The sequence below is a fragment of the Crocodylus siamensis genome, chromosome 2 (assembly GCF_052110815.1).
Source record: "Crocodylus siamensis isolate JL-2025a chromosome 2, ASM5211081v1, whole genome shotgun sequence".
Taxonomy (NCBI): Eukaryota; Metazoa; Chordata; order Crocodylia; family Crocodylidae; genus Crocodylus; species Crocodylus siamensis.
The window spans coordinates 211,030,553-211,040,349 of NC_143396.1; positions in this window are offsets into that span (position 1 = coordinate 211,030,553).

Genomic DNA, 9,797 nt, shown 5'->3' on the forward strand with positions numbered 1-9,797 from the left:
CTGGAAAAAAGGTCCCCCTATAAGATAAGAAGGTCCCAGGAATTTTCCTTCAAAGACCACAGAGCAGCCGAGAAAGAGACCTGTAGTGATGTTAGCAGCTGAAAAGGAGCTGAATTCCTTTTCCTCGGGGCCAGTGATCCAGATGTTATTCCTCTTGGGTTTCAAGGAACAGACTCTTTTTGATGTATTTTTAAAGAGATGATCCAGGGAAACAAACTTAGGAAGAGATTAGAAACAGATTTTATTAAAAAAAAATAAGCAAGTATTTCTTTTTCATTAGGATCACAGAGTGATTATACCCTCCACACATCTGTATGCAGTCCCAGTTCAGGATATCCAGAAACCTAGGACCCTTTGTTAATTGATTTGATGTGCTTTTTTGCAGTTGTTATTTGTATTAAAGGAGCGGTCTTGGCTGAGTTTTGGAGTTTTGTTGTGATAGAGCAGGAGTTTTCAACCTTTTTTAAGGAGTGTACCCCTTCTGGTGGGTACCCCTCCTGGACTGCACCCCCGGGACGAGCAAGGTGTGGGGGGTCCCCTGGTAGCTGGTTGACAAAGTGGGAAAGGAGGGGAGAGAGGTCCCCCAGCAGCCAGTCAATGAGAGGTTGGGGGGGAGTGCTGGCAGCGGCACACTTCCCAAGTACCCCCACTTCTCGGCGTCACAGCCATGACCCCCCTGGGGCCTTCCCAAGTACCCCCAGGGGGTACACGTACCCCCAGTTGACAACCACTGTGACAGAGGATATATGCATAATAAGAAAAGTGTACTGCCTGAAGACTGGAAGAAGGCCAATGTGGTGCCTATCTTCAAGAAAGGGAGGAAAGTGGAACCGGCTAACTATAGGCCCATCAGCCTGACTTCTATCCCGGGGAAGATCTTAGAAAAGTTTATTAAAGAGGCCATCCTTAATGAACTGGCCAATGCCAGCATCCTAAGGGATAGCCAGCACAGGTTTGTTGCAGATAGGTCTTGCTTGATCAATCTCATTTTCTTCTACAACCAGGTCACCTGGACAGGGGAGAAGAGATTAATGTCATATATCTTGACTTCAAAAAAGCCTTCGATCTGGTATCTCATGATCACCTCTTGGCAAAACTGGCTAATTGTGGCCTTGGGTCCACCACGATCCACTGGCTGGGAAATTAGCTCCGTGGTCAGATCCAGAGGGTAGTAATTGATGGAAGTCACTCATCATGGTGTCCTGTGACCAGTGGGGGTCCCCCAAGGCTCTGTCCTTGGACCCACATTGTTCAACATCTTATTAATGATGTGGACATTGGAGTCAGGAGTGGATTGGCCAAGTTTGCTGATGACACCAAACTGTGGGGCAAAGCATCCACACCAGAAGATATGTGGGTGATCCAGGCTGACCTGGACAGGCTCAGCAAATGGGCGGACGAGAACCTGATGGTGTTTAACACTGAAGAAGGTTGGGAAGAAAAACCTGCAGCATCCTTATAGGCTCGGCAGTGCTACGCTGGCTAGCACTACGGAAGAAAGAGATTTGGGGGTCATCATTGACCACAAGATGAACATGAGCCTGCAATGCGATGCTGCGGCTAGGAAAGTGGCCCAAACGCTGGCTTGCATCCATAGATGCTTCTTGAGCAAATCCCGAGACGTCATTCTCTTGCTGTACTCAGCCTTGGTGAGGCCGCAGCTGGAGTACTGCGTCCAGTTTTGGGCTCCTCAATTCAAAAAGAATGTGGAGAAGCTTGAAAGAGTCCAGAGAAGAGCCACAAGCATGATCAAAGGTCAGGAAAACAGGCCTTACAACGACAGGCTGAGAGCCATGGGGTTCTTTAGCCTGGAAAAGCGCAGGCTCAGGGGTGATCTGATGGCCACCTATAAGCTTATCAGGAGTGACCACCAGGATCTGGGGGAACGTTTGTTCACCAGAGTGCCCCAAGGGATAATGAGGTCAAACTACTACAAGACCGTTTCAGGCTGGACATAAGGAAGAATTTCTTTACTGTCTGAGCCCCCAAGGTCTGGAACAGCCTGCCATTGGAGGTGGTTCAAGCACCTACATTGAACACCTTCAGGAGTAGACTGGATGCTTATCTTGCTGGGATCCTATGACCCCAGCTGACTTCCTGCCCTTTGGGTGGGGGGCTGGACTCAATGATCTTCCGAGGTCACTTCCAGCCCTGATGTCTATGAAATCTATGAAAAAGCCCTTGTACCAAAGAGGTTATGATCTACATTAGACAAATAGTGGGAGGAAGGAAATATTACCTTCATTTTTTTAATGAGGATCTGAGGGGTAGAGAAATTAGAAGACTTGCCCAAGGTCACACAGGATGATGGTGACAAAAGTGCAACTTGATCACAGTGAGATCAAGTTCTTCTCAACCTGCTCCACTGCCTTCACTACAAGGCCATCCTTCTTCTGCTGAGCCCTATCTCCAGCTATAAGTTAGAATTGCCCACATCTCCCCACACTTTTCCTAAATAGCTCTGTAGTGATCATTAGGGACAGATTGGACCCCATAGAGAAGAGAGGAAGGCAACAGGAAATATGTTTGGAGTTATGCATTCTAATGTTGAGGAAACTTAGAGGAATTATGCATGGAGATTTCTGTTTGACAGGAAGCCTGGGTATGAAAAGAAAACTATAATGTGCCCATTACAAATGGAGGCACCTCCAAAATTTCCTGAGAATCTTAAATTAAGCAAGAGAAGTTTGTCAGTCACCTCATTGCCACATCATATAACAGTGGAGTGAATATCATTACAGCAGTGAGACTTATCCTTAAGACAATGGATCTCCACCATGACTTAATAAAACTGTGCAGTGGAGGGCTTGGCAGCTGCCCTAGAATTGGGTTAACAGACAACATAGATATGGTCCCCACTGCGTTTTTACAACAAATTAATAGAAAAAAAGAAAGCATTGTCAAAAAGGATGATGGAAGAAGAGATATTCTGTTTCCAAATGTAACATAAGTTTAATTGCTCAAAGGAATTATGATGAAAACCAGCACACTTCCACAGGATGCTATATTTCAGTCTGTCTGAAAGCATATACTACATATCACTGTAATATTTGACGGGACAGATTTGCCATGTTTTCAGCCCAGCACAAATACAGTTCAACAGTTTGAAGTATGCATGTTTTCCTTCCATTAACTTTGGCAGACTGAATTTCTAGTCTGGCCCTTTAAGCCATGTTTGTTGTTCCCCTTGTAACCATAGTACTTGGTGTTTCCATGTTATAGATTTTCTTTTTTTTTTCCAGACATTACCCCATCAACATGTGTTCTGGACCCAGGATACCAACTAGTTTCAGCCAAGAGGAAAATATTTTTTGGTGCTGTAAAAATATTGAGCCATATAGATGCTTGTGGCTGGGATCTAGGTTCCTGTGGCTAGGAATGACAGCACAGCTGAGAGAACACAGTGTGAATAAGACAGGCCTATCAGTAATCCAGAGCAGCCTCTGCATTTCTTACCTCACTGCCCCTGAGCCAGTCTGTTCTGAAAAAAGGAGGAAGAAAGAACATTTCTTGGTCCCAGTAGCCAGTCCCAAAGTCAATCCTTCCACTTGCACCATAGAGAATATTCTTGAGAAGTGGGTCATAGTGCAACAAAATCCAATTCCAGATAGCAGTTCATGGGAGTGTTCAGCTCCAAAGACTTGGCCTGCACCTATTGTTAGCATTAAGAAAAAGTGTCACCCACTCTAAGTTATGATAGTTCGAAGATAAAAGTTGTTTCTGGTGCAAAATCCAATGAAGTCAATAGAGAGGCCCCCAGTGGCTTAACTGGAAGCTCTTAGACCCAGCTAGTGCCTAGGCTGGTGTGTACTGAAGGTAGGAAAGAGTCTGATATGTGAAACCTTGGTCAAACACATCTCAGTCTCAGAAGCTGTTCAAGGGCTAAACACAATCACAGTCTTTGCACTCAGACAAGCACATGGTATCCTAAAGCAGGACTGTGCAACTCATAAGCAGCCAGGGGCCACTCACCCTGCAGCTGCAGGCCACACTAGTGGGTGTCAGGGGCACTGTGGGTATGGGCTGTATGCACTATAGACACTCTCCCCTCAGCTGTACCATGTGTCCATGTAGGTACCCCCTACTACCACTGCAATGATTCTGCATGGATGCTCCCCACCACTTGCTGCACTGCATGCTGTGCAGTCCCAGTCTCACCCTGAGTGTCCCACACCATGCTGTGCCACAGGAAATACTGATACTGTTCATTAAGGGAAATTAATGACTGATCCTAACTCTGTTAAGGGTATAATGCAACTACACAGGAGCTTTCAGCAGTAGCAGTGAATAGCCAGCTTGAAAAGGAGTTGAATTCCTTTTCCTCAGGGCCAGTGATTCAGATGTTATTTCTCTTAGGCTTCAAGGAGCAGACCCTTGTGATGTAATTTTTAAAAGAAAAGACCCAGGGAAACAAACTTAGAAAAAGATTTTTTTAAAATAAGGGAGTATTAAAAAAGTGCAGACAAACCCGCAGGGTACTCTGTGAATGCTGTCAAGTAGGAGTTGATATGGGTAACATAATGGAAAGCAGGGTGCAGCAACATGTGGGTTAGGTATATGTTTAAAGCAAACCAAGGCGATAGAAGTGTCTGATTCCTACTGCTTGCCTGATAGGGAAGCAGAAATGTCCCGATGGGGTCCCTCTCTATTGTTACATCTGTCTGACTTCCTGCCTTGCCTGAAAGTATAATGGAGCCTGTTGTACAGACTAACAAACAAAGTGTCAGAGAGCTAATAAAGGTTGAGTCCTACTGCCAGCAATCTGCATCTCATTCTTCTCCAGGCTCACAGACTATTAGCAAACCTGTCCATTCCCAGGAAAAAACAAATTATAGTCTGTGGCAAAAATCTACGGGAGGATAGGAGGAGTTGCAAAAGTGAGACTTGCATTCTAGAAACCACCATCTTCTCAACCCAGCAGAGCTGTTGCTCTGCAAATCACATCAAGACTCATTAAAGAGAAAAGAGTCTTCAGATGCATCTGCTAAAATCCTAGAAATAAAATACTTGTCTTGAGTATCTGCAACAGGCAGGGCTTGGCAGAAGTTTTATAGAGCAATATAGAACCTACCCTGAAGATTTGAGATCTTTAGCCAAAATGTTCTCTAAGTGTAAGACATTATTAATGGAGGGCTATATAATTTCTTAGGGCTTTGTCACACAGGACACTTTGCATGTATTTTATTTAGATCATAGTGAGTATCACCATGTCATATTAAAAGTTAGAATGTGTTCTGAGCAGTTTCTCCAAATGTTTACTGCAGTCTCTAAGTATAACATAAGGCATGGTACAGGACTGTCCCAGAGCCAGCTGAAGACGCTGGTGCAATGCCAGAGCTAAAACCAACAATCAGCTGATTTCTGGTCATAGCCCCAGCATCTCACCAAGACAGACTGTTGAGCCCAGCCCTGGAACATCACAGGAGCAGGTTCAAGACTTCAGTTCAGTGTTGGGGCTGGGATTGATAGTCAGCTGGTAGTTGTTCCTGGCCCAGGCACTGCTTGGGAACAATTGTTGGTCCCAGCCCTGGGACAGTATGTTCAAGACTGGTGTAACATCAGGACTGGCACTGACAACCATCAACTTGTGCTGCTAGTATCTTTATGAAGCAGATGGACAATAACTGGACATGTACTACTTAATACAACCTGGAGATAGTTCTGCTTTGAAAAGTCTTAACATTACTACATACTTAGCACATATTTTTCCAGTTGAACAGGTGGAGTCTCATGTTTTAAGTGCAGTTAACACATCCTAGGACCTAAGCATTTTCATGGATTCACCCCAAAATCAAGTGTTTAGTCTCCATTTGTAGTTAGTGTTAACCTAGGTTCAGTTTTGTCACTTTTATATCTGTTTGTATTATAGTTTTTAATATAAGTGCACTTTTGTAATCTCATGGTGAATCTTGGCCCAGGGGCCATCTGGGCTGCATTTTGGGTTTTGGGTTTTTGATTTATTTTTTTTTTGGGGGGGGGGGGGACAGCTAAGAACCCCTCAGGCTAGACCAGGTAAGGAGTCTGAGAGAGACAGCTGCCCAGCCTACCTGCTTCATGGCTCCAGGTCTGGGCATTGGGAGTGGAAGGCAAAGGGTGTTTAAGGCTGCTTGGCCTCCTGTGGCTGGGTAGAGGACCCTCCTTGGCTTCAGCCAAAACTTTTTTGGGGGAGTTTTTTTCAGAATGTGCATGGAGTCTGAAAGAGTCACTTTGCCTGGCCAGGCAGAGGAGCAGACTTATGAACCCACTTAATCAGTGGCAGGGCTCCAGGGTACAAAGCTGCAGAACTCAGCACAGCAGGCTATAATTCATTAGCTGTAACCCAACGGTCAGCCTTCTGGCCTCCCAAAGTCAAGGTTCTAGGTTTAAGACCCCTAGCCATGAGCCCTCTAGACTGTGTATCCAAGTTCTTTTTCATTATTATTTTGGGCTGGCTGAGACCCTCCTTGGGTTGTACCACATAAATAGTCCAAGAAATCAGCTGCCCAGCCATAGTGCTTGGTAGTTCCAGGGTTGGGTGTTGTGGCTGAGGCTGAAAAGACATAAGTTTAAGGCTTCCTTGGTCTGCTCTGGTTGCGATGCTTGCTTTTGCCTTTCGGGCCACTGAGAATGTTTTCCCCCCAATCTAAGCACAGCTCAAATGGGCTCCTGAGGCCACTTGGCCAGAGGCAGAGCTCCAGGGTCCAAAGCTGCAGGCATGGCACACCATCCTCCACCATCCTTGGGGGTTTGGGTTGGTATGCTAAACCTCCAATTCTGGCCCATGCTTCAATCTGAGCAGTGGGAGTGTCTATGAGGACAGCTGGCTGGGTTCTGCCAAAATGTGGCTGGGGCACTGAGCCCTCAAGGCCCACCCCAATTCCCTGAAAGACCGGTTGCCAAACAAGTGGAGCATGAGGAAGGGCTCAGTCTGCTGCCTTCCCTAAGCCCTGGCTACTGTGGCCTTTGGCCTTCTGCACTGTGCGCCCCAGTTTTTGGTTTTAGTTTAGGCCAGCCAAGACCCCACCTTGGGCACCATCAAGCCAGTTGCTCAGGGTGGTGCTTGGTAACTCTGGGGCTTGGTGCTGGTGCTGAGAAAGTAAGACAGTGAATTCAAGGCTACCCATGGCCTTCTCCAGTTGGGCAGAGCTGCCTGCTCTTGAGCTGCAGAGATTTCTTTTCCTCCAGTGACACAAATATAGCTCAGAAGGGCTCCTATGCCCATCTGATCAGTGATGGGGTGCTGAAGCACAAATTTGTAGTGCTGAGCTCACCAAGGCCAAGGTCCCAGGGCTCCCAGCTGCAGGGAAATGCTGAGGGCTGGGAGGATTCTTTTTGTTCCAGGGCTGTTTTGGCAGCTAGGGATCTCTTGGTTGGGCCAGCAATGGGGTTTGGGTAGGGTTAACATACATCTGGGGCCTTTTTTTAGATCCTCCGATCTCAGTCCAGGCAAGTTTTTTAACTATGATCAAATGTCTGGGATTTTGATCAACTCAGCTTCAAAGATTTTCCTGGCACTTCCGGGCTTGCCCTAGCAAGAAGTTGCAGGGGGCTGAGGGGAGGGTGACTGGAGGCAGGGCACACACACACATGGCTGGCATGTACCCAGGCAGGGGGGGTGGGAGCAGCCCAGCAGCCCAGCAGCTGGATACAGGCAAGTCTGTGGAGGGCAGGGGTTGGAGGGCCAAAGCTTGAGGACTGTCTGGTGTGTGCGTGCATGCGTGCATGCGTGCGTGTGTGCACGCGTGTGTGTGTGTGTGTGTGTGTATGTGAGAGCAGGGGCCAGGTCTGGCACTGCAGCAGGGTGAGGGCATCATCTGCCCCTCCAGCAGGGGAAGCAGGTAGGGGGCCCTTCAGAGGCAGCAGGGAACTGTGTGGCCAGCTTAGTGGCATTGGGGTTGCTGCCTGTGCTTACAGGGCTGGGGGTTGCAGGAGGCTGTGGATCAAGAGTGAGGGGCACTGGCAGGACTGGGGGGCTGTGGCTTGGGATTGAGGGGCACTGGGGGAGGGGACAGTGGGTCAGGAGGGCAGAGCACTGGCAGCACCAGAGGCTTGTAGGTTGAGAATGAGGGGCACCAGCAGGGGCAGGGGGACTGTGGGTTGGGAGTAGGGGCATTAGCATGGCCCAAGGTGGGCAAGGTACTGCAGTTTGGGAGTGAGGGGCACTGGCAGGGATTGGGTCTATGGGTCAGGAGTGAGGGGCAGCAGCAGGGCTGGCTTCAGAGTGAGGGGCAACAGAATAGGCAGGAGCAGGGCACTGGCATATCTCTACCCCCATCGCCCTACCCTCCCACCAGTCACATATGCCTACTCCCCATGCAGGACAGGTGTCCTTTTTTGGAACTAGAAATAAGGTAACCCTAGGCCTGGGGGCTTTCCAAGCCAGGAGTTGGGCTGCTTGGGGTCTCTTGCCTGGGGCTGCAGGAGGTAGCCCAAGCTAGGATTACAGTTAGGGTTAAAGTTAGGGTTAAGTTTAGCATTAGAGAATAGGGAGCATTTAGAGTTGTTTTTTCCAACTGGGATTTAGTAGGATTTCCTGAGTTGTTATTAGGACAGTTGTAGGTTCTGCCACAGTGTATGCTAGGGATACTGAGGATGTAGATGAGGGTTGGAGTGAGTGAGATCAGGTTTGTGTGTTGGAGGATCCAAGCCAAAATAAATGCGTGGCTATTGTGGCAGATAGGGCCAACACAGCAGGTCCTAGCACTCAGATTTGGGGCTTTCCAAGCCACTTCCTACAGTCAGGCTTAGCTAGGGTTAGGCTTAGGGCTAGTATTAGAGAATGGAAAGGTTTAGAGCTGTCTTTCTGCTGGGAATTGGTAGGACTGTCTGAGTTATAGAATAGAGCATGACAGCCAGATCTCCAGGGCTCTTGTCTAATTAAAGCATCCCCTTCCCCCCCACCATATACATGCTCCAGGGGTGGTGGGGAAGGGGATGCTTTAATTAGAGTGGCTCCAAAAGCTACTCTAATTAAGTGCTCAGAGTATCTCATGTATCAGTATCCCCATATTTTAGAATGGTGACAGGGGTGCCTTAACTAAAGTTCATCAAATAAACTTTAGTTAAAGTGCCCCTACCATCATTTTTAAATGTGGGGACACTGATACATGAAAGGCTGAAGTCCTTGAGTCTGCTCCAATGCACTGTAATTACAGCGCATCGGAGCAGCCTGGCTGTTCATGTATAGGTGCCCAAGTATAGATTTTTATTGCTCTTATGGCATTTTCACACACATTGATAGACAGTATGCAACAGACATAGCTGCTAGATGAATTATATGCAAAGGAACTGAGAGCAGAAGCCCAGTTCTTTATATCCAAACATAGTGGTCTCCACTGCTCAAAATAAAACGTGCAGTTGCTGAAAGGAGGTCCTCCATCTCCTCATGAAATTAACCGCTAGAGGCACTCACTCATAAAAACATCTACAGCCAGGAAGCTTGACTCCCAAGCTCTGGTTTTATTTTGGTATTTGGGTTTTTCAATATTTTCTTTCTGATTCTGTCTCTTGCAGTCTTAATTTCTTTCAAGCAGTGATGGGCAATTTTAGGAGGAGGCTTGTGTAGAAAAGTCTTACTTCATCATTGATATTCTTGCTGCCAAGTCCTACCAGAAACAATAAATCACAGAGCAAAGGCTGTTTTTACATTTAACTAGTATCTCTTAATAGTTCAGTGGCAGCATTTTAAATACTCCCGGATATTGGAAGGCATTTGACCTTAAGCAGAAACAGTTAGATTCAACCTTGACATTTTAACATAATAAAACAATTAAGATGGGTATTGCACATTAAAAATTATTTTGTTTCTTGAGAGGAAT